The 25,746-nt window shown below is 45.0% G+C and overlaps 1 protein-coding gene across 2 annotated transcripts in view; it reads left to right on the forward strand.

Moving 5' to 3' along the window:
* The first annotated feature begins 12,772 nt into the window (after nt 1-12,772).
* LOC138284178 (aminopeptidase Ey-like) overlaps nt 12,773-25,746 on the forward strand; it is a 534,815-nt gene continuing 521,841 nt past the window's right edge. Inside the window, exon 1 of one of the 2 annotated variants that reach the window (XM_069222674.1) lies at nt 12,773-13,140. The gene's annotated coding sequence lies outside the window, so the exon portion shown is untranslated. Of the gene's footprint in view, nt 13,141-14,494; nt 14,639-25,746 lie in introns of those variants that run through there. The other variant, XM_069222675.1, reaches the window with a different exon arrangement.

A 25,746-nucleotide genomic window follows, 5' to 3' on the forward strand; every position in this document is an offset into this window, starting at 1 on the left:
CTGATGTGCCTTGCCTGTTGGCCAAGGGACCTAGGAAACAACTGTGTACTCTCCACAAACAACTTGATCACCAGGGACGACAAATGGCTGTGGACAGTGATCAATCAAGTACTGATTATTATTGTACTGTGTGCAAATTCTGTGCAACAGAACAATGTTGCAGCCCAAAAGTAAGTAAGTGATGGATCTCTGTCCGCAGCCATGTGTCTGGGTGAATGAGTATTTTGGCATCTGCCACCTAGAGGTTACGTGTCTTCAGTGTATGACGGGTGCTGATGCCTAACTATAGTCTGTAATGTTAAGATGGCCATCATACTGTGACAGAGTGTACATTGTACTTTGGGTGTATCTATCATTCAATACTTTCCCTTGGTAAGTGGGGCATGTCCATTGATATAATTTATGTGCCAGCACTGTTGCCAACAATCCTTGTGCTTACATGTCAGCATGTGCCCCTTTCTCATTGGCAAAACATTTGTAAGCTGCGGTTTCATGCATGGTCAACCTGTGTTGATGGGATGATGTCTGTTTGCGGAAAAATACATTTACAATGGGGTACATTTTATGTTGTGCAGCATACAGGAGTGTGTCACCATTGTTTATTGGTTGACATATATCCACATGCGTCATAGCATGTCATTTGGCATGTACAACTGTAGTAGCAATGAGGAACATGACAGGTAGCCCTAGCGTTTTGAGCGACAATGTGCATTTCAATGCTAATGATGAGGCATCATGTAGCAAAGTCCAATGCACATGTGAAATGGGAAAGGTTTGCAACCTCACTGTTGACCTGCATCATGGAGTGACTTGCAGTTATGTTGAAATCACGTATGTTTGGGTACAAATGTTCATCCACAGACATCTGGGTCTGCATGATCATAATGGAGGCAATGATGTAGCTGGAAACATGTTGAAGGTCTTCAACAAGTACTTGCAAATCTCTGGGCCTCTCCAACATCCAAGGGACTAATGGTGTCTACTGATCGATTCAGAGTATGTCATTGTAAGGGGTGCCAGACATTATGGTGATTTAGCTGCGGCTTGCAGATTCATTATGTTGTGGGCTTTAGGGACATCTCTCCCTGACATATTGCACATGATGTCTACAGTGGACATTTATATGTGTGGCCTATCTGAGCAACATTAGTACTACCTCCATGACTCCACTGGGACAAATATCACTTGGTGAGGTTTGCATTGTGGAACTGCTTCCAGTGTATGTGACAAATAGATGTGGCAATGACCATGTGTGGGAATGCAGTTGGCATTGGCCTTCTATTGTATGACAACAGGCAACTGAGGTCTGCTCCATGGGGCAAAGCTTTGAGGGTGATGAGGTCTCCTACTAGTACAATGGTTACTGTGATTGTACAATTCCAGCCATGCAATTGCTGTTGTCGAGATCCTGATTCTCCTTTTGACAACTGTTGACAGTTGAGATGGCATGCATGCATATGGCATTCCTGTAAGGCATTCATGGTGCAGTCTATGGCCTACAGAGATCCTTTCAGGCTCTGGTCTCCACACTGAAGGCAGCCAGTCACCCCCACTTTCTATCCCCCCTCCATCTCCCTCTTACCAATCCAAATCCCACATTCCCCTACCTACCCCAAGCACAAAGATTGATCTGCATGCACACACCTCAACGCACAAGAGCAGCACACATAGGGCCAGATGTACAAACCGTTTTGCATGGCGCAAACTGCAATTTTCGCAGTTTGCGCTATGCAAAACGGGCATTGCAATGCACATTCCCATTTTGCAAGTCGGTACCGACTCACAAAATAGGAATGCGACTCGCAAATAGGAAGGGGTGTTCCCTTCCTATTTACGACTCGCACTGCGAGGCAGAATTGCTTTGTGACCGCGAAAGCGGTCGCAAAGCAATTTGCAGTTAGCACCCAGGTGAAGTGGGTGCTAACTCATTTGAATGTCATGGGAATGTCACACAAAATATTTTTTCAGAGCAGGCAGTGGTCCAATGGACCACTGCCTACTCTAAAAAAACGAAACCAAATGGTTTCATTTTTTATTTTGTATTGCAACTCGTTTTCCTTTAAGGAAAACGGGCTGCAATACAAAAAAAAAATGCTTTATTGGAAAAGCAGTCACAGACATGGAGGTCTGCTGTCTCCAGCAGGCCACCATCCCTATGAGTGCAGGGAAACGCAAGGGGGTCGCAAATTGCGACCCACCTCATTAATATTAATGAGGAGGGTCTTTGCGACTCCCTTGCGATTCGCAGAAGGTGTCTGAGACACCATTCTGCATACAATTTTGCGAATCGGAAATTCGTATCTTGCTACATCTGGCCTATAGACACAAGCACCACAAAACACACTGGTACACAAGCAAACATCAGACACTCACACACACACATTAGTCACCACTTCCCCAGACACCCCCACCACCCCCACTGGCCCATACATGACATAAAGCATATCCACAGAAACCACCACAACAGTCAGTGACACACCCAGCATATCTGCAGACACTACCCCAACAGACACACAGACAGCCACCACAACCACCAGACCAGCAGACAACACCCAAACAGACACACAGACAATCACCACTACCAGCATACCCGCAGACAGCTCCCCAACAGACACACATATCCATCACGCCATCCCCCAGCACCTCTACCCAGGGGTGGCTCCTCCATTAGGGCAGAGAAGCGTCGCCCCGCACAGCAGCAGAAGCTGCAAACCTTTCACCACGAAGGGATAATAAACCATATTTATTATCCCTTCGTGATGGAAGGGGCGGGGCCATGGGGGTGACGAGGACCAAGAGGAGTGCACTGTGCACTCCCCTCAGAGTGCATGTGTGTTTGGCTGGCTGTCTCGGGCCGGCCAAACACACATGCGCTGTAGGCTCTCTCCAGCCCAGCAACACGGTTGCTCGGCTGGACAGAGCCTGCACAGGCTCCCAGTATGCCTGGAAGCACCCAGCAGGGCGCTCCTAGCCAATCCTGATGCTGCTCTGAGCAGCATCAGCATTGACCACAGGGCGGGCTGGGAGCCTGTGCCTGCCTTCAGCCTAAGGAGATGGAGGAGAGGTGCGGTGCGGCAAGGAGCGGGTACGTTTTTTTTTTATTTTATTTTATTAATTTTTTGACCCACACCTGTACCCTGTTCCCCTGCGTGCGCCGCCCCCACCCCCTCCTTATTACTCATTAACAATGCGAGCCGTGACTGCCTCTAGCTCCCAGCCCCCAAGACCCACAAACGCACACACACACCCACGTAACAGACACCACCAAACACAAGCATTCCTCCACTCACACAACATCCACACCCTCTACCTCCAAATCCACTCCCTAGACCTCCAAATCCCCACCAACTTCTGCTGACCATCCCCGTGTTCCTAAGAAAGTTTTTTATTTGACCTTGACTTTTGCCTTGTTCCCTCCACCCCCATCCCAAACCCAAGAGGCCAGACCCACCTCCAAACCATTCCCCTCTACCTCCAAGTCCATCCCTGTCACACCTGCACCCCCTGCAAGCACCCAAATGCCTTCCCCAAAGAAGAAGTCAACCCCTCCTAAGAAGCAGTCCACCCCTCCTAAATCCGAACCCCTCAACAGCAAAAATGATCCTTGAGGTGCCTGCCTGTCCACTTGATGCCCCTTCCTGTGGAGGTTCTCTGGTAGTTAGGAGTCAAGTGACAGCACAGTGATGTGCCTGTGTGGAACACAATGGACTGTCCAATAGCCTTGGACTTTTCAAGTTTAAATGAAATAAACTCAAACAGTTGTTTTCTTTGGGTATACATTTGCCCGGCAATTCATTTTCTACCTTTATGTTGTTCCTGAGTGACTTGTGTTGTCTGCCTACAGTTGTGTGTTTCAGCCTGCTTGCTGATCCATTTGCTGTTGTTTGCAGTATCTGACTTTGTGGGCAGTGCAGGTATCCCCCAAGACAAGGGTATATGTTGACAGTATGGATATGTGGTTGTAAATGCAATAGTTGCGTTGTGGCATTGTGTAATTTTGCGATAGCGAGTATTTCATCTAGTGTTGTCCAATGTGAGCATGTATGGTGTTAGCCTTTTCCCCCTGATATGGATTATGGATTCATCTAACGTGTGGCAGCTTGAGTTTTGTTTGGGCAGACATGGAGTGAGCTCGATTGTGCTACCTTTGTTTGCATTGTTTGCATTTGACTGTGCATGTGTCCATTTAGCTATGTGTACCTTGCAGCTACTTCATGTAGAGGTATGTCTCATGCAGTTGGAGTTGTATATGCTTTGCTGACTTGCACTTTGACATTGTGCAGATAAGCATGTCATTTGGGTCTAGTATTGTTTGTCTCTGAGATTCATGTAGAGCCAGTTCCTATGCAAATGTTGTTTAAGGGGCATGTGCAAAATGATATGTGTCCCAGTGCAGCCTCCTTCCCTGAGTGCTCCTGATTGCCCCATCCCAATTGTGCAGGTATTGTTTGTATAGTGAGCTTTGCATGTTTGTCTCTCTGTCTATTGTGCATCCCATTGTCCTTCCATTGTGTTGCAATGTGGGTGATGTGTATGTCCATTGCAGGGCTGTTTACTGGTAGTGGTGTTTGTGTTCCATGCCACATCCATAAATATGTGTGTTGAATGTGATGACAGTCCATGACGTGAGGAATGTGAGTTTCTGAGTTGTATTTGTAGATGTGATGTTGTTGTGTTGTTGGTGTTGTGTGAGACAATGTTGTGTACACTTTACTGTCCCTGTGCCTGAGATGAGCAGACATGTTTTTATGTAGTGTTGCAGTGCAGTGGGAGTGACTTGCCCAAAGGGGGCGTATTGTGACTGTGAATGTGTCCTTCTTTGCGTCTGATTCTGACACGTAACACAATGGCAAGTGTACTTGGTGCCTGTCGTGTGACACCCCAATGATGTGGATAACGGCGCGACATTCTATTGTTGAGTGTAATGACACAGGTAGGTGTGTGTACTTACGGTCGGTTGCACCCGCAGCGCTGTGGATTTTGTGCTTTATCGATGATCAGAGGCAGGACGTGTGTGACGGGCCCCATGGTGGCACTGGACATGCAAGGCTGCCTGCAGGTGAGTGTTTCCCATTATACTGTCCATTTCTGCCTGCTGAGATGTGGTGGTTGGACCCCCATGGTCGCATTGGCGGTGTGCAACTTCATAATGTGCCCGGCGGCAACACAGGCTTCGCTTGCATGTTTTTGCTGCCTCGTGGCTGTGGCGGCCTGTGCTGCCTGGTGGTGCCAGCGGGACTGCATCGGTCTTTGCTCCATAGGCCCACATGACTTGTAATCTGGCGGTCCAACTGCCAACCCGACGGCGGACTGCCAAAATCATCCACGGACCCCCAAAATCATATTGAGGGCCTATTTTGTAGGCTAATGTTTTTTTGATGAGGGGGGTTTGCTGTATTGGGATTTATTTTTACTTTTGATTTTCTTATGCCATTTCTTATTCTTATGGTGCTGTTGCCTCCTGTCCACACTGATGTGTGTGTCTGTTTTGTTCTAGAGTTAGAATGACTGAGGGATACTTAAGAAGGTGAGGGCTGACCAGGGAGCAGTTATCCTCTTGCACAGAGGTGACTGCCACTAGCATGAGCGAGATGGGCCCAGGGCACCAATATTCAGCAGGGTAAAAAACACTGTCTGCATAAAAGTCCTACAAACAGCAACACTCCTCTAACTTGGCTCTAGAGACTTTCTTTAAAGTGCTGCAAATCGTTTTTAACATGCCACAGCTGCTATTTTTAGCACTGTATCAGACCTCTATCTTGCCCTCCCATCTATCTCTAACCCCCTGCTGGCACACATTAACACATCCTCCCCAACCCACTTGGAACCAGCATGACGGGCTACATAGTAGGCGATTCAGGTGAGATGGCTGGGGGAGGTGGGTAGATGTGCATTCAGTTTTCAGGCCGGTCAGCACAGCAGACTAGTTTGGGGTCCACGTCAAACGCCTCCTGAGGGTGGGGACCAGCGGGCCACAGGAGGCCTAAGCCAGCAAAAAAAGTGTGCAAATTGGCCAGCATTCTTCAAACCGGTCAATCAGGCGTGAAGGCAACAGGCATTGCGGGGTTAAAAGAGGGTGCAGGATGGCACCCAAAGAACAAGCGACCCCCACAGCATTGAGCAACTTCCAGCACTGATGACATGAGAAGACTTTACCTCTCCGTGGGAAGCAGACTCATGGATGCAGCGCCAAAGCTGACTCTGGTGAGAGTGAATGGAGTGGATGTGTCGCCAAGGAGCCAAGACTGCGGGTCAAAGGTAACACCAGGCGCCGGGTCGGCAGCAACGTTGAAGACTGGCCAGCGAACACGAGGAGCGGTGAGCAGGAGAAGCGGGGAATAAAGGCATCGAAGAAAGCTGTGAAGGGAGCGCAGGCCATTGGCTGCAAGACACCATAGGCTTGGTTGCGGCACTAGCAGAAAGCGGCATTGGGAGTAAAGTTCTGGCAGCACATTCGATGCCAGAAGCCTTGGAAGTTAGTGGAGGATGTGAGGTGGGAGCAGAGGCAGACGCCCTCCTGAGATTTGTTTTTTGAAGGAACAGCACCTGCATTGTACTTTCTAAATTGACACAGACTTGGGACTGAAAAGAGGTTACACTTGACCTATTCAAGCTGCCAGCATCAACGGAGGTAGGCGGAGGGCATAAGGCAGGAACAGAGGCTAACACTCTACCAAGATTTGGAATTTAAAGGGACAGCACCAGCATTCTGCAAGCCTAATTTGGACGTGGACGGGGACTGAACACCTTCCAAGGGGGTTGCATTTAATTTACACATCGCTCCAGAGCATAGATAACTGCTTCTAAGTTCGCTTATTTTCCAAGTAGAAAAACCTGCAGTGGAGGGTTCTGTAACAAAGGTTGTGCCCTTGCCTGCACGAGCAGGGGCAGTGGGGATGGATAACATGAGCAAGCCATTGAGAAAAGGCTGAGTAAGAAAGCCCTCTGCACGTTAACAGGATGATGATGAGGCACTGGTGAGGGCAGTTGGAGGACAAATGGGAAGAGCCACGGAGGGAATGCACCAGGAGGCGGAGTTGGATGAAGAGCTTGAGGAATTATTAAGGAGAGCAAGAGAGCTGCTGGTCAGGCAGTATGGTGGCATGGAAATTAAGAGGGATGTAAGTCCACCTGAGCAGGGCCTAGCTAAGAGACAGAGGACTGGGCAAGAAGAAGGTCGGAGAAGCAATCAACGCTGGACAAGAAGAACAGTGCTCCCCCCAAGGGCCCAGGGCGCAGGCTGGCTGCAGCCAGAACTGCACCCCCTGTCAAGTATGCAGCATCCCTGGGCCCAAAGAGGGGGAACGGCAGAGCGATGGCCCGACCCTCAAAAGTTGGGTCCCACCGCATCAGACCAAATCAAGGGGACATCCCTCCTACCCCTCTGGAGAGTGAGAGGACAATCAAAGGGTGCAGAGATGATGACTGGGAAGCAGAGCAGGGTACCTGGAGCCAGTACGGCAGAGACCACAGAACCAGCACAGGAGCAGCAGACAGCACAGGAGGGTGAGCAAGCAGAGCAGCGTAAAGCTGGCATGCAGTGTGGGGCTGGAGAACAGGGACATAGCACATTTTGGCACGCAGGTGGGGGTAGTGAACAGTACCCAGCAACACCCTCCTGGGCAGCAAGGTACATTCAGTTACCCCCAGCATATCCAATCAGGCCCATGGGTGGGGGGATGGGTTTATAGACACAGCAACCACACCCTTTGACACCTCCCGCAGGCAGCCAGTGGTGGGCTTCCACAGGCTCAGCACCTGCAGTTCACCCATGCTATACACCATGGTGCTGGCCAGGCATGATTCCCTGGTAGGGCCAGGCCATGGGAGGGACCACCAACGGGAAGGAATCTGAAATGAGCAGAAACACAGCTGCAGAGTCAGGGGTGGCAGGTGCACTTGACAAGGAGGGACATGCACCTGGGGACAAACAGGACAAAGCTAAAGAAGATGGCAAGGAAGGGTGCAGGCAATGGCTCAGGTTGATCCCCCTGCAAAGGGGACAGAACCCACAAAGGCCTGGGTATCAGGGGCAACCCAAGAGATGTGAACAGGAAAACCAGCAAGTGAATATATCCGACCATCCCCTGGGAGCCACCCATAATGGCCAGGGAAGCAGGCCTTGCTAGACTAATCCCACTGGTGGGGAAGGAAAGGATATGCAGAAAAGAGCTTATTGGTATATTCAGGAAACCCTGTGTCTCTGCCCACCCTCATCCACATCAGGCAGCTGTTATACTTACTCAGTGGGTACCCAAGAAGGAAGGAAGGGCAGCTATTGGTCGAGGGTTTTACAGTAAAATTCACCATCCCATGTAAGGGCCCCCAGTGTCACTGCATGTGCAAGAACCTGAAATCATTCAGAGACAACCCAATGGTAGCTAGCCAGAAGGTGGCAAAGGAGCTGTCTTTAGGAAGGGAAGCCCTTTTTCACACACACCCTCCCCAAGAACCTCATAGTGTTCCCCCATAGGGGTGGTTCTTAAAAAAGAGGAGGGAAAATCAGACAGTCATCACCTGTCATACGCCACCGGGATGTTTGATGAACGATGGGCTTTACCTGGTAGTTACTTGGTATCTTTTCTACAGTAGACTATGGATTAGAGCATTAGGAAAGGGCGCTATGCTAGCAAAGAATGACATTGAATCCACCTTCCACCTTTTGTAAGTGCACCGTCAGTTATCATCTGTTGGGTTTTTACCTAGACGGCTGCTTTTATTTCGACAAATGCCTGCCAGTGGGTTGCGCCACCTCATGTCCGTACTTTGAGACATTTAGATCCTTCTGGGAATGGGTCCTGCTACAGAGGTGCACAAAAGGGGGGTGCACACATTATCTAGATAACTTCCTATTCTTTGGGAGTGAGTGTAAGGAGTTACTGCAGGCTTTTATTGTGCTAGCTAAAGGGCTGAGGGTACCTTTGGCAGAGGTAACTGAAGGCCCATCCACATGCCTATCATTTCTGGGCATAGAGCTGGATACTATAGAGGGAGTGTGCAAGCTTCACCCAATCTAAGGTAGAAGAGCTACGGTGAGACAATGCAGCCCTGCTGCCAAAGAAGAAGGTCACGCTAGGTGAAATCCAGCAGCTCCTAGGCAGGCTCAATTTTACGAATAAGGTGATACCTACAGGCAGGCCTTTTGCTAGGTGTTTAACTTGTTTAAGAAAAGGCCTCAAGGAGAACCGCCATAGGGTACGCCTCACACAGGGAGGAAAGAAGGACCTAGAGCAGTGGCTGAGTTTCCTGACTCGCTTTAATGGAGCACTAATCTGGAGAGACCCATGGGTCTCCGCAAGGCAGCTCGAACTGTTCACAGATGCAGCAAGGGGAAAAGGTTTCGGGGAAGCCCTGGGATCAGCATGGACAGCAGCCATCTGGCCAGCCTCATTGAATGCGGGCGGGGTCACCAAGAACATGGAACTCTTCTGCCTTGTTGATGTCTACTCAATATGGGAGGACAGACTTGCGAACAGGTAGATCATGCAATGGTCTGACAATCACCCGGTGGTCCAGGGGTTAAATCTCAGGAAGTCAGATGCCCCCAGTTAGTGCACCTATTACGCCATCTAAAGGGCTGTCAGCTAAGGAACAACATTGCAGTGAAGGCTAGGCATATATCCGGTAGCGAAAACTCTGTGGCTGACGTGGTATCTTGTTTCCGATAGCAGAGTTTCAGGAAGTTGACTCCTCATGCGGACTCGTGCATGACCCTAGTACCTGGACTGCTGTGGGAACTAGTGGAACCATCCTGACAATGTTGGTGGACAACGCATTAGCCCCTAAGACAGCAGCAAGATACAGTAAGTGCTGGAAGGTCTTCCAGGGAGTCACCGGCTCAAAGGGGAAGGGCGAGGTCACTGCTGAGGAGATACAAAGGTTTATACACTGGACCTTTGTGGCGTTGAGGAGCATGGTCTCATACTATGTAAAGTTATCCTTGGGTTATGGACCCCCCCAAACTCCTTCTACGGCAGGGTGTCCGTGAAAGGGTGGGGTAGACTACAGCCCAGGCACAGTCCAGTTACAACCCATTGAATTCCCCATGTTAAGGTGGCTAAAAGCAGCTCTACCTAACGTATGCAGGACAGAACATGAAATCACGCTGTTCAAAGCGACTTTCACACTGGTGCATTGCAACTGTGAGCTCATTGCATCCTCCAGGTCAAACCCAGGTGGGCGTGCCTCAAGGGACAGGATGTACTCATGAGGGATGGACATATGACAATCCACCTGCTTAGGTCCAAAACGGCTTATTGCTGTTCCGGCATGAGGACAGCTCCTGCCTCAGCTGCTTTCAATTCATAACAGTGCTCAAAATGCTCATTGCAAAAGCTGGGCTACCCCCTGACAGGTTTGGGCTCACTTCTTCTGCAGCAAGTGGGCTGGGCGAGGATCAGATAAAAAGACTGAGCTGTTGGGTGTCGGTGCATTTAAGGGTTATTACATCTGACCTGGGGGCCCCTAAGTCTTAACGTCCCCCCTCTCTTTTCCTCACGGCAGCCACCCCCAACTCTGGATGCAGAGTATAGATTGTTGGCCACTCATATGTCTCGTGGGCACAGAGTTTGGCAGCACAAAAGAACTGTGGAACTGTGGAGGATTTGGGATGTGAAGCACGTTGGTGTCGTGGCTGGGCCAGGCTGGGATGAGATGGGCCCAGTTGCTCCCCGTCGTGCAGAGCACCTTGTGGTGGGAAAGCAGACCAGATGCCATGGTAATACTCCTGGGTGGCAACGACCTAACTTGCCTGGGTAGGAAGGCCTTGTTGGATGCTCACAGCAGTGGCACGACTGTTACGCCCTGCTGACCATTTTATGGTCTGAAATCAAAGCAAGGCCAGAGAGGAGGAGGCCAAGGAGCACGGGCAGTGAATAGATCCAGGAGGAATCATCTCCATTGCCAAATTATGCAGGGACAACTCCTGGGGATTCGTGAGGCAGAGGTTCGTCAACCTCAGGACACTGTGGTTTTATGAGTCAGGTGGCATCCACCTGACAGGGGTAGGCATGGACAAGTTCTTGTTAAACATAATTGAAGCATTAGAACACATAGGGTTCCAGTAGAAGAGGAAAGAAAGAAGGAACTGCCAGTGGTCAGGTAACCACATGCAGCGTGGCAGAGAAAAAAACCAGCCAAACAGATAGCACAATAACCTAAAGAAGTACAGCTGCTCAGCTAGTGTCCTTGGTAGGCCTCACTGCAAGGACACGGAGGAGCAGACAAAGGCCAACAAGGGCTAGCAGCGACGGACACGGCTCTTGCAGCCCTGGCAAGGCCAGGTGGCCGCCCACTCCAATTTGGTAGCAAGGGAAGCCTCGCCGAAAAAAAGGCTGACTACCTGACCAAAGGGCCCTCAGGAAGAAAGGCTCTGCAGGAACAGTGGTGACCGGTAACATAACATACGAACCACAGGGTAACATGAAGGACAAAGAAACCTTTTATTGTGCTTTGGTCTTGATGACCAGTATTGCGATTTCTATGTGTTGATGATGTATGAGTCAATAAACTGCAGCCGCTTTTATCCCAATAATCTCTCCCCTCTGTTTGTGTTATAGAGAGCAGAGGGGGGTGTTGAACCAGGGGTACCCTAGGAACGGACGGGATGGGGAGATGGTCTCAAGCACATCTAGGAGGGGTTAGTTTGTAGGCCGTATTGTGCAGCAGACCAGTTTGGGGCCCGAGACAAACGCATCCCGAAGGTAGGGACCAGCAGGCCACAAGAGGCCCAAACCCCTGAAAGAAAAGTGAGTGGATTGGCTGGCATTCTTCAAACCGGCCAATGAGGGTGAATACAATGGGCACTGCCGGGTTTACAGAGGGCGCAGGATGGCACCCGCAGAACATGCAACCCCCCCCCCAGTACTGACTCGCCCACTCTACAGAAGCGGGCATCGGAGCCACAGGTTTCAAGTCTGGGAGTGAAGCGTAGAAAAAACACAGCCAGACGGATAGCACAACAGCGACCGGTAACATATCATGCGAAACACAGGGTAACATGAAGGACAAATAAACCTTTTATTGTGCTTTGAACTTGATGGCGAGTATTGCGATGATTATGTGTTGATGATGTACGAGTCAATACCTTTGTTTGTGCTATAGGGAAGAGGATGGGAGTTGAACCAGAGGTTCCCAAGGAACAGCTGGAATGGGGAGATCTAGCACGTCTGGGAGGAGTTTAGAGGCTAGGATCTCCTCTGATGATCCCAGCTAGGGACTGACATGTGAAAACGGGCTGCTACCTAATTTTATTTACCGGCACTAGCAAGGGCGGCACAATTATTTCTGCCCAAGGCTTTATTGGAGCCAGGGCCGGTTCTGGTTGTTTCCCGCGTGGCTGTGGAGCCTCTCGACTCTACACTAACATAAAAGCATACATTCTTCCAGGAGGGGTGCTACCGTGCTGCAGTACCTTAGAGGTCAAAGGGGTCGAGGGCTGCGAATGACCCTATGTTATGATTTTCTTCCATCATTTTAAGACCTTGACTATGAGAACTGTCACATCGTCATGGCTTGTCAGCCTTACTCATGTTCGACTACTGAATAATATTTTCCTCCAAGCTTTGCTCAAGACTGAAAAACAGCTTGTGTAGTGAACCACAATGATGTCACTCGTAAAGAACCTTCCATTGAGTAAATAGCATGTGATTCAAGTGAATCTGGGACCACAAAACGCCCGTTCACCCCCGCGGCTTGGGCAGTGCTTCAGTTACCATGAGCGAGGACCGAAGAGGTTAACACAGAAAGTGCGCCGTTGCTCATACTTTACAGTAGGTCAGGTTACTTGTCTCTTAAATTCTGCGGGGAAAAAAAACACCCGTTTCTAATTTAAAGAGGCAGAGAGAGCAGTTAATTTGAGGGAATTTCAGTAACGCTACATGGCGAGTTCGGGTGTGTGATCGTGTGTGTTTCAGTGTGTGAGACAGAGTAGTGGAGGGGGTGAGGGGTGCGTAACTGCGTTAAAAAACAAACAATCAATACTCGTTCCAGTAGAAGTCGCGAGTCCCACCATCTGCTTTCTAGGAAATCGACTACGAAACGGACACAAAGCAATATTTTTTGCTTCGATGGATTCGCATTTCTGACTGGCTGACTGTAATTTTCAACGGAGCAAAGCACCTCAGAGAATAATAATTAAAGGTAAGTGAACGTGGCTGGGGCCAAGACTGTTGCTGTTGGCGAGGTGCTCCGGAGTGAGTGTTCTTTGTGTTTCATCTTCGCATTGCAGGGTACATGGTGCACGACCTCTGCATAGCTCTAACGTTTTTCACCTCTGTGCTCACTTTATCTTTGCTTACCCATAGTTGTCTGCTGCAGCTCAGAACAAAAGGTGTTTTCCCCATATCCACATCTTTCCATCTTCTATAATGTCCAAAGCAGCCAGGCCCATGTAATGCATCTGCCTGTACCCCAGGAAGCGGCAGTGCTGTGAAATGATAAATGTCTGTAGAATGTTTAATACAGTATTACAGTATTAAGCTTTGTGTTCACCCAATTTTGACAGATAGGGGCGCAGAGAGATACAATGAAATGCTGTGATCTGCTGAGGGTCACACAATGTTGTCTGGTAAAAAAGATGTGAATAGAACTCAAGCTGTTCAGTTCCATAGCCAGACCAGATCTCCACCTTTGCTCGATCTTCAGTTATTTCTTCATAAAAAGCTGAAGTCTGAAACCACTAGCACTGTTTTGGTGTGTTGACGACCGCACGTAACTCCCCAAAGGTATTGTGAGACTCAGGAGGAGGGGAGCCCAGCACGCCCGCCCTGACAGGGCATACCGTGCCGTTATATCATATGTTTAGGTCAAGTAGGAACTCAGGTGATGAAGTACATGACCCCTAATCTCAAACCATTTAGTGTGGGTCCTGAAAATGTATCCACAAGCACGTGCACATGCTGCAGCTTTACTTTACTATCAAAACGTGTATTTAGGCGTTTGTGTCCGGCTGAAATCCCCATTAGACATACTGCATGTTGGAGAAAACACCGAGTGTGCACTCTGCTCTGAGTCATGGTCTAATGGACACATTCATTAAATATGTATCCTCTCCGCTAAACCCTATTTATTCAGCACTTACCTCTCTGAGCGTGTACTGGGGAACCACTCTAAAGTTGTGTCCTCTTCTGCGCATATAAGGCTGGCTCATTAACAACCAAGCATCCCCTAACACCACCACATGCATACCGTCGTAACATTAAAAGGCATTCAACGTTGGAATACCGTGGTAACATACTATACCATATCATAAAATATTACTCTACCACACTGCCATAGCGCGCCACAATTCAAACGGCGTCTTTTCATCAAATCATTGTATATTTTCGTGGCTAAAGGATGCAGCGTATCCAAAGATAACAGCGCTGACTGCTTTAGTTTAAGCGCATTGTCTCAAAACTGAAACGCATTGTCTCAGAACACACAGGATGCGCCACATGGGGTTTAAATTGTCTTTTAACTCACTGCACGGGCCCGGAGCCAGCACGGTCCTGGCAAAGGAACAGGAGGGCTGAGGCACACACAGAAAGGACAAACCCGCACTCCCTGAAAGCCCACTCATTTCGAGCTGGAAGTAACGTCTGTCTTCTAGCGGTGGTGCTAGGAGTTAGAAGAGGATAACTCCTCCTGAAGACTGCAGGTATAGCTCTGGGAGTTCAACTGTGTTTCATCTAAGGGGAAGCTTGCAGATCACATGTTCATTTTTCCTTGCTTGCTATGAATGGGAAGGGTTCTTAATAGGATGTTGGTAACGGCAATGCCAGGACTTGCAACTACTTGTTAGTTTCCACGCCTAGAGTTCTTGCTCAAATGTGCCAATAACACCAATACTAACATTTTGGGCCCAGCTCTATATCAAACTGTAGCAGAAAATATGTTTTGAATGGAACAAAACCCGAGCTGTTAGTAATTGAAGCGACTACGTGTATTCAGAGATACCTGCAGCTATGAACTAAGTGAACTACACGGTGGAAAGATATCGAAATAGAAGAAAGAAAAGCGCTAGAACGAAATGGCACAGAAACATGTTTAAGTGTCGTTTGGCTTACTTTTACTAATAAAAGAAATAATGGAAGGGAACATTTTGTTGCTAAATATGCTAGTTAAATAATAAGAAATGAAGGGGAAGCATATGGAGAATTCTAATTAATCCATTATGTGTGGGAAGAGGACGTTTCAAGGTGGGTATATTTTTTGCTTAAATTGTAAAAATAAAAATTCAAAGGCACATTGGATGCCTAATATTCAATCTGTTAAATTCTGAAATCAAATTTGAAGAAAGAAATTCCTTGTAACTTGAAATGCAGTGCCGAACACACTTTGCTTTGTTACCATCATATCTAGTTTATTCAGTTTAACAAGGTTTTTATTGAGGACAAAGACGACTATGCAATCATAATATATCAAGGTGTACATGAGGTTGTAACATTATAAGGTAATAAACAACATTTAATATATTAAGCAACATGTTCAAAATGTGAAAATATGCATATTATAACAACAAAGCCCCTTGTAAAAAAGAAGAAAAGATAAGAGAAATAATGAAAAATACAGAAAAAAAGAAAGAAGAATGAATGTGTAGTTTATTATAAGTATGTAGTAAGTAGTAGCCATATTAAATGTAACTCGGTCTTGGTTTTCACAGTTTGAACGGAAATTAAGTCAATTCTAAGGTTAACAATTGTATGATCTCACCAAGAATAACCCGAAAAAGCGGGGGAATGTCTCCAGGAGGCTTTATTTTGCCTAAAAGCAATAGCGAGAAAAAGATCCAATAGTTCAATATTATTATATGCTGAATAATTAGAGATAACAATTGAATCAAGAAACATGTTATAAAATGTAAATGTAATGAAAACTTAAATATTAATGAACATTTAACCCAAACCAATATCTTATAGATATACGCATTGGGACATTTAAATAACATATATAGTAATCTACCTGGTTCTCTAGTACATGACCAATATGAATTGGAAGCATTGGAATCAAACGTTACTATACGTATAGTTGTTATAAAGAAGCCAATAAAAATAAATATTAAGAATTGTGTCATTTGCAGCAGATCTGAAAGTGCAAAAGAGTTTCTTCTAAAAAATTGTCCAAGTAGATATATCAAATGTTTGCTGCATATTACTTCCACATTTAAGCTCTGTAGCTGATTTAATTTTTTTTATGGTTAGCTCGTGTAACAGTTTATAAGAAGTAGTAGCTTTAGGGATAGTGTGAACAAAGACAATATTATAGAGGTTGATATGTGGTGGAATTGTAAAAGTTTGACAACTGACTATGAGATTGGGTGTAGATTTAGAAATAGGGTTTTGAGTAGTTTTGACTGCGGCCACTTATTAGATCATGAGATGTTAAATTTGCCTAAGTTGAACTTCAAGGCAACCATTCATATTGCATCTTTAGATCTCTGTTGATGACAACATTCAATGTCTACCTAATGAACGTTTGGAAAACACTAAAAGAGCTGCCCATTTTTTTAAAATGCAATGTACAAGCTAGTATTGCTTTTGCTATAAATTTATTTTAAAAACATATCTTCTATTGTAAACTTGGAAACATTCAGGAGGGCACATTATTACTTTCAAAGGTAAAACCTGATGAAAATGGGCGATACTGCAAGTGTAGGCCTTAAGGTACTGACATGCAGCATTTACCTTGGGCTTATCTCTGAACAGATACCATACTGAGAGCACTGCCACCATTGTGCATACAAATCAATCTTTCTGATTGAAAGCCTAGTAGGGCCTGCGGTGCTCCCAGAAATTTATTTTTGAACTTTCTTTCTTGCTGTTCTGTTTTCCCTTTTTGTTGACAGTGAACTTAATAATATGATATTGTATGAAATTGGATTACACGATTGAAGGGGTAAAACCCTACTCAAGCTGCAACCACAATTCCTGTCAGGGCAAAACACAAGCAAACCTCAAATTATCCTGGGCTCAAACCTCTTATAGCTTTGCATATAAGCAGTCAGGCTTAACTTAGAGGCAATTTGTAAATTATTTATGCAGCACACAAATAAAGTGAAGACACAACACCAGAAACATCCCACGCCAATTTAGAAAAATTGAATAACTTTTAGTAATTATTTGACACCAAAATGACAACATTCTAATCAGTAGGACCAGGGATGTGCAGTTTTAATATTTAGATATGATTGTGCTCAAAAGCACAAAGCACTATCTGGGGTTTCCCAGTCCAATTGGGCTCCTTTTAGGTCACAGGCAGGGTAAAGGTAACTTTCTAAAGTTATTTTCCTTCATATTTATTACAAATCTGATTTCATCATTACATTGGATTTCTGTTAACTAATAACAATAGTTGTTTAATCATTTTTCCAGCTAGTTCCAATCCAGACATACAGTATTAGAATTTTAATCTGTATTTTAGTTTTCTACATAGGACATTTAGGACTGCCACTGTGAGAAATTGCTTTTTGGAGTTAGTCACTGTAAGTACGTGGTAACAAATACTTTCTACATGTAAATACTGTAAACCCTGCCATGTGAATGAAAAGGTCTACATAGGGGTGACATTTATATGTATAAGAGAGATTCTTACATGTCAAAAGGGGTTATTTGACTGGAGGAATTGCAGTTTTTAACACTGCTACGGTCATGTTACACTGGTAGGCCTGAAGCCATGTTTGCATAACCATGATGTTTGCACAACAGGATGTCATGAAAGGTACAGTCCATTAGTGACATTTAATTTACATGCCCTGGGTTCACCTTAATACAATATACTGAGGCCTTGTTAGTAAGTTAAATATTTCAATTAGGAAAATGTCAATACAACTATGTTAAATGGTGGAGCGCATGCACTTTCCTACTGGGTAGCAGGGTGTAAGTGCACAGATTTTGAATGCCAGCAAAAATATAGGTTCCAGATAAAGATGAAAAAATATGGTTTCAAAGCTTGAAAAAGACGGATTTCCCACATCGTATATCTACGGATTTCCCACATCGTATATCTAATTCCACATATGCTATAACTTAGCTTTTTGAGTTCACTTAGTATGCCCAACGTTCAGTTATGGTGAGCTCACAGGCAATTCATTCCACTTTATCTCCAGATAGTCATTCCTCTCACTCTTGGCTAATGCCATTTTCTTCAAATTCTTGTGCGAGGAAGAAAATAACTGAGTGTTTGGGCTTCTCCACAGCACATCAATTTTCCTCTTGTCCAAAACCAGACACGGTAGTGCAAGGGAGTTCTTGCTATTTTCCTGACACAAGGCGGCCTAGCAAGTCATTTAGGAGATAAGAAACGAGTCGGTGGGTAAATACCTCCTCCCAAACAGTTGATTCGTATCCGAAATTATGTTTGACAATAATTCATCTCTTTGGCACTGGAATATATAAATGGCAGTAGATACTCTATAATTGTTTCGTTTCGGTGGGCAACAACTTACCATGATTTGGAAAAAGATGATTTTCGACAAAATGTTGGCTGTCAATCTGACAATATTTTACATATTATAGAAATTCCTGTAATTAATCTAGACGGCTACTAGAAGAATACGTTTCTTTAATTACTAACAGCCCTTTGATATTGAAGTTTTTCTTCTAATACTGCCAGAAAAATAGACTCGTCTGTGTCACATTTCAGACATCTGTTTCTGCTTTATGGGGTTGTGCCTAGTCAACATGTCTAGGATTGGATTTAGAAACTGTTATGGTGCTGTGTTACAATTTTGTTTTGTAGGCAATTTTGAGACAGTCAGCTTTTCTAGTTTATTGAATTTGTCCCAGGACAAACAATGAATCATAACGAATGAAACCTCTTCCCCAGCAAAAACATTCTGGAGGTTTGCATCTTATTCATGTGTCAGTGAAAGAAATTCCAATTGCCAATGAGCTGTCCCAGAATTGGTGCCTTTTTTGACTTTTAATATGTGCACTCTGCTGCGGTCCGAGGCCAACTGGCCAAACCTAAGACTTGATATGCTTTGCTAAATTCGGGTTTCCTTAATTCCCAGCTCAGTCCACGTTTATATGAGGTGGGTCTCACATTACGGCAGAGCAATGGAAGGTGGAAAATATTGATAAGTACGACGCTCTATACATTGGTTGCAGTACACAGTCACCCCTTGTCCAAATATGCCCTTAGATTAAGGCCCATATTTATACTTTTTTAGCTCCGCATTTGCGTAATTTTTTGACGCAAAAGCGGAGCAAACTTACAAAATACAATTACATTTTGTAAGTTTGCGTCGCTTTTGCGTCAAAAAATGACGCAAATGCGGCGCTAAAAAAAAGTATAAATATGGGCCTATGGGTCTGGCAAATATTGGCTATTTTATTTATAGCTATGCAGATCGTACGTCACTTTTGTGCATCCCAGATGCATCTGACCTACCCCTGCTTTCAGATGCGCTACTTCTACATTTCATGTTGTAAGTAAATTATCTGGTGGTGGCTACAAAAATGTTATCAAACGTTTTATAGATTATAGACACAGGGGACAAAACTTCCAAATGATAAATCAACTTGCAAATGTCCGATTTGGATAAAAAAGTTGAAGGGGTCTTATGTTTTTTTGTTTATCCAATGGAAGTTAATATACCACCCAAATGTTGAATATGCGAGAACTTACTTAAGAAATGCACATAGGCCCTCATTACGACCTTGGCGGACGAAAGATCTGACCGCCGCCGCAGTCATTTTGAGATCACCGCTGGGCCGGCGGGGATTTCGGGCGCAACACAGGAGCCGGCTCCAAATGGAGCTGGCGGTGATGCGGCAGTGTGACAGGTGCAGTTGCACCCGTCGTGCTTTTCACTGTCTGCATAGCAGACAGTGAAAAGCTGCACGGACCCGTGTCAGGGGGCCCCTGCACTGCCCATGCCAGTGGCATGGGCAGTGCTATGGCCTCCAGGGGCCCCACGACCCCCCGTACCGCCAACCTTTTCCTGGCGGTTCAAACCGCCAGGAAAAGCCTGGTGGTAGGGGGACTCGTAATCTCCTGGGCAGCGCTGCAAGCAGCGCTGCCCTGGCGGAGTAAAACCGCCGGGACCAACGTGGTGGTAAATCGCCGGTCCCGGTGGTGCAACCGCAGCGCTTCCACCGCAGTCGTAATACCATGGGAAGCACCGCCAGCCTGTTGGTGGTGCTTCCGTCAAAACAGACCCCTATAGTCTGCTAGTGGTGCATATGCATCCTTATCTTTAGTGGCTTCTTGCACTTTACAAAACGTAAAGGCAAGACAGTTAAAGAGCCCTGTCTGTAAACTGTAAATAAGGTGAGGGCTGAAAATCACAATTATCTTGTTATCTACATAGTTCTCTCTTAACATTGTCTCTTGAGAATTCATAGGAGAAACCCTATCTGTTGTTCAGCAGAGAGGCATGGCTTTCCTTTGTCCGCCCAGGAGAGGCCAGCCTCTGCCATGTACAGTCTTCATTTGAGTAAGATGTGACTTATGTGGCCTTCATTAAAAAGCAAATCACCCAGGATATGAAGCATATCTCACTATTGCAAAGTGTGTGGATAGGAAGAACAGCTCGGTATTTGTTTAAAGATGGAATAGAAAAATGTCCATCCGTTTTAGTGGAGTAATATTTTGGTTGTATTAGAAATTGATACTTGTAGATTCTGTCTTAGAACATTTGGGCACTGGAATTGTACCCACAAAGTTAGGATACAATGTCTGTGCAGAAAAACATGTATCCCTATCATGTTGGGAATGTTTCCTGAAATGTAAGGTTGTCCCATAGGCTCTCATTATTCTAATGAGACTACTTGATTTGAGCAGCAGAATCACCTGTGGTGTGGGATACTGAGTCTTAACCCACTACAGGTGACATGTCGCCCTAATCTGAGTTTTTGCTCTGGCTAACTGGCAGTGCCTCATTTCTACTCAAGAGCAGGGATGATTGGGCAGCCGAGCACATGACACAATTGACTCCTCAAGGAAATCTTGGTGACTCAGGTCTCATCCGTTTCTCTCAGTTACATTATTCTCACATGCACAATGACAGAGGCAGTATATGTTTCAATAAGGTTTTAATGAAGTGACTGCATCTTAGATAGCAAAGCATGTACTGCAATAACCAGCATGACAAGATTAGAATTGTGACAAGGAGAGTGAAGCATAGAAATAACGCCACCATATTGTCCCTGGAGTCAGTAGACTAATTCTTATCTAGGCTATAGTAGAGCACAGCATGTTAAGCTCTAATTCTGCCCTTCAGGTTCCCCTGGGAAGACATTATCCCCCATACCTGAGCAAAGGCCTCAAGTCTGCATAAGCAGCTGTAGGGAAGCGTTCAGCAATCAGCATGCAGTCGTGGTCCTCTGGCTGGAATCTCCCTCTAACGTGTAAGGGACAGGGAAGTGTTTATATAATAAACAACTGTTGTACCTACGTAAGGATGTGTGTTTTTCTATGAATACCAGAGACAAAACCTTTACTACGTTCACCAGCAACCTATCTTACTGCAGCCTTGAAAGAAGGACAGAGTGAACAAGAATGTCTTGTTTGAGAACGTAGTGCTGGCGTAAGCTAGATAGAGAGAAATAAAACAAGACTGCAAAAGTGGCTATTGTTAAAATAATAAACAAAGCTGAATAAAATATATCTAGGTTAAACTGCACAGCGGCAGGCCTAGTGTGCTAAAAGAACGTGCAAGGAGCTATAACTAAAATCGCTACACAACAAGGTACTTATCTGTTCTCACTAACATTTTAATCACAGTCTTTCTTAGAGTTATTTAAGTCAGACATGGTGGCAGACTAGTCACCCTACATTGGGAGATTGATCGCCCCAGTGGCTTACAAAGTTAATTGCAGATCTTAGCAGAGTCTGATGGTTATCTATCAATAACAAGTTCACCAACCAGGATACAGTAAATAGAGCAGCTATATAACCGGGTTTGCAGGTGAGGAACGTGCTGAGTTTTGGTGTCTTCCTCATTCCAACCTAAGGGCCTGTATGCTTACCACCACAAGAAATATGATTTTTTGTCCAATTGGCAAGAAGGCAGCTCATTAGCTTATGAGCTCAGTGACCATAACACATCTCTTCTTAGAAGCTTGTACCTAATGGCCACCATTAAAAACCAGCTTCTCAGAGAGGGTTTATGTCAATACTCATGCTTAAATACCATTTATCTATTTTGGTGAACTTTGACTAACTGTGCCTTCTTGGCAAATATGTCTTCTAATTAATTAAAAAAAAATGCACAATCCTGTCTGTTACCAGATTTTGGTAAATTGATGAAGCTTGTCATTTTGAAGGAAAGACGTATAGGCTGTTGTATGCAAGGGCCTTCATAACATGTATTAATTTGATATAGAGTTTGAAATCATTCTGTTTACTCATTTTAAATCTTTCATTGTATATATTAATATATTAATACACTGAAATACGTTTACATACATTGAGACTCCACAGCATTGCATACTCCAATCCAGCTGTGCTGTTCTAGGATCAGAAATGTTGTAAACATTTGTAGAAGGCAAAATGGTTCTTAGTTTTCAACAGGAACCGTGCATGGAAGCTCCATGGTTGGGAACTTAGAAAATATTCCAATCCTACTTGCTTATGTTTTTTTAAAGAAAATATGTGTATTTATGAGTCATCTTGAGCACACTGTGCACACTTGAATTTGTTATGGTGGTAGGACAGTCTTGTGACAAAATGTGTGCCATGCATTGTTGTGAGCATCTGAAAGAAGATTTTCTGACCAAAGTTGAACAAAAAGGTCATTTTATTCTACTCACAAAAAGTACTATCCATTATCACTTAAGGGGCTGACTTTAATATCTATAACGAGCAATGCTACTGGAGTTGTTCTGAGAAGATGGCGTAGACAGTTTGTGTGTTATATTTACTTTACCATAGTGCTACCCATAACAACTCTGCAAATACTACAGAAGGTTCCATTATTTTGTCTACAATTTGCTCTTAATTTTAATAGCATGCCTGTGCTATAAAAAAGAATCAATATATCACTCTGAGTGGTTAATATGATTTAGAACACCTGAGGAAAGTATGCATTTGAAGATTTCTGTACACCATTCACAGGATGCCAATATTTTTTTTTTTAGAATATGACTAATACAGAGGCTGGAGCTTTTTTAATCCAAGATTTATCAAATGCCTGAGTCACTATCTGAAACAGCAGCGATTCAAAGATTCTATCCTCAGTTTGTCAGAAAAATGGTGGTATTCACTTTCACTCCAAGAAATTGATGAACTCATTCGTCCTTCATATTAAGGAGACCTAATCAATCTTGACTACATGGGATAACGACAGTATATCATAGATGAGTAGTCAGATACTATGCTTGTGGGTCCACATCCATGGTTGGTAGCCTCATAAGAAATTATCCACTACTACTTGAAAATGCACTGCATAGCTGTCTTGTTACCGTTGTGTCAGCAATTTTTTGGAGTAAAGTGGAATGAAAAATGTAATACCGGTAATTTAAATTCATGGTATATAGTATCACACTTTTAGAATTTAAGGAACAGTGAACTGTAGTGATTTTATGACGAACACATTATAGTTTGGTGTGATGCGGATGGCAGCAATAGGCCCAAGGTCTTTGAGATCCAAGGTGTAAAACGTAACCCTGAGACTACATCTCTAACTAGTGTTAAACTGCTTGTACTCTCTCCTTTATACATGTTAAACTTGTCTTACACCCAATTGGCACATTTAATTTACTTGATAGTCCCCAGTAAGACACTGCTACATGTACCCAGGGCCTGTAAATTAAATCCTACTAATAGGCTTGCAGCACTAAATGTGACACCCACTTAAGTAGCCTTTTAAACATGTCTTATGTCTGCCATTGCCTGTGTTTGCAGTTTTAAACTTCCAAATAAACATGGTAAAATAAACCTTTTGCCAGGCCTAAACCTTCCTTTTCAGTAAATATAAATCACCCCTCAGATAGGTGCTACACCGTCCAGAGGACAGGGTGTAATGTGTTAAAAAAGTTGGACGGGTACTTTCAAGTATTACATGTCCTGGTAGTGAAAAACTATTAACTTAATTTTTCCACTATTGAAAGACCTACCGCTCCCATAAGATAACATTGGGTTACATTATTACATTAACTACTTGCTAATTTTCAATTGGGAGCTAATAGGAATTTCAAGTGTGATGTAAAAGACTCTTTAATGGTGAACTCAGATTTTAACACTTTTAGAAAGTTGCCATTTTCTTGTACCAACCATTTGGTGCTTGCAGCCGGTATCCTGGGTCTCATGATTAGGTGTTTCTGGCAATTGGTCTTAGTGTATTGCTCCCAGACACTGAGACAAAAGGGAATAGGTGCTGGGAGGATGGGCATTTTGTGACTTAATGACGGGTAGGAACTGCCACCTACCACACTTGAGCAGACTCAGAAAGGGTTTGACAGTAGTTATTTGTGAACCTAGACAAGTTGATGCCAGGGCAAGGAGGCTGGAAATTCCAAGCACCAGCTCAGGGGTGGAAACCTCCAGAACCTTCTCCTACTTTAAAGTGGGCACTAGGTATACATATTGGACACTCAAACCCAACTCTTCAGTACACTCCTGGACCTGTGGAGAACTCAGAAGGATGGCTGTGTGCTCTGCAAGAAGGACAGCTACTCTGTTGCCCTGCTGCCCTGTGGCACTGCTGCCTGAGAGAAAGGACTGGTCTTTGAACCCAGACCACCAAACTGACTCCAAGGGCTAGTTTACTGGCCTCCCGATCAGAGCCTCAGGGATAGAAAAGGCTCCAACAAAATTGAACCCAACACCTGGACTCTGTCTACTGTGATTTCTCCCCCCATTTGGTGCCCCCAGGCCTGGCCCCTTGGACGTGGGCTTGAAGGTGCTCTGCCCGCCCAGCTGTAGTCCTGTGGGCAGAATCTAGGCAGCACAACACATCTCCTCGAAGCTCTGCTTCAGAATCAATGCTGTTTGAAACATCCTCTGACTCCGGACCTCACATCACAGCCTACAGAATCCTCAGAATTCCCATTGCACAATGCATCATTGATGCATCACCAGCCTATCATTGATAGTATCCTTGCAGATGATGCAAGCCTTTGCATAGCAGCCCCACAGCTTCTTCAGAACGGCAGGTGCATGACACATTTTCAATGCATGATTTTGCATCGCAAGCCCCTCATCAACGGCATCCTCAATGAAGGTGCAGGCCTCTACATTGCAGCTTCCTCTGAACCGCCGCTGTGAGATGCAACCAGAATTTAAGATACTTTGTTTAGTGGGCCTAACTTGTATCTGGCCCATGCTCTATCGTGGTTGGACTAAACTTGTGACTTTGTCACGGTTTGGTGTGACCAAATAATCACAGTTGGCACTTTGTGCCTCTAGGCACTATTTTTCTTTAAAATTTGAAATTGCATATCTTCAGTTCTTCTGATTGGATTTATATTGTTCAAATCCCAAATAATTTATTGGATTTTACTCTATTTTCCTAAATTGGTGTGGGATTTTTCTTTTGTGTTTTATTTTCACTTTTTTTCTAGGAGTGGATGATAAACTCTGCTCCACCGGTGGAGTTTACAGAGTTTTGGCCAGTCTGTATTATTCATGTAATGTGGAGTTCTGGCCAACCTCCGCCGACTGCTGCGTGTTAACGTTTTTTCTCAAGAACAGGCGAGATTTTTGCATCCCCTAATGTGATTTTCAGGTGGTAGGAGGGCACGTGGTGAGATTTTGCCAACGCAGGTGGTCACGATTTGTCACAACTTTTCGTGTTGGAAAAGTTGTCGCCTAAGCAGAAAA

The sequence above is a fragment of the Pleurodeles waltl genome, chromosome 3_1 (assembly GCF_031143425.1).
Source record: "Pleurodeles waltl isolate 20211129_DDA chromosome 3_1, aPleWal1.hap1.20221129, whole genome shotgun sequence".
In the NCBI taxonomy this organism is placed as follows: domain Eukaryota; kingdom Metazoa; phylum Chordata; class Amphibia; order Caudata; family Salamandridae; genus Pleurodeles; species Pleurodeles waltl.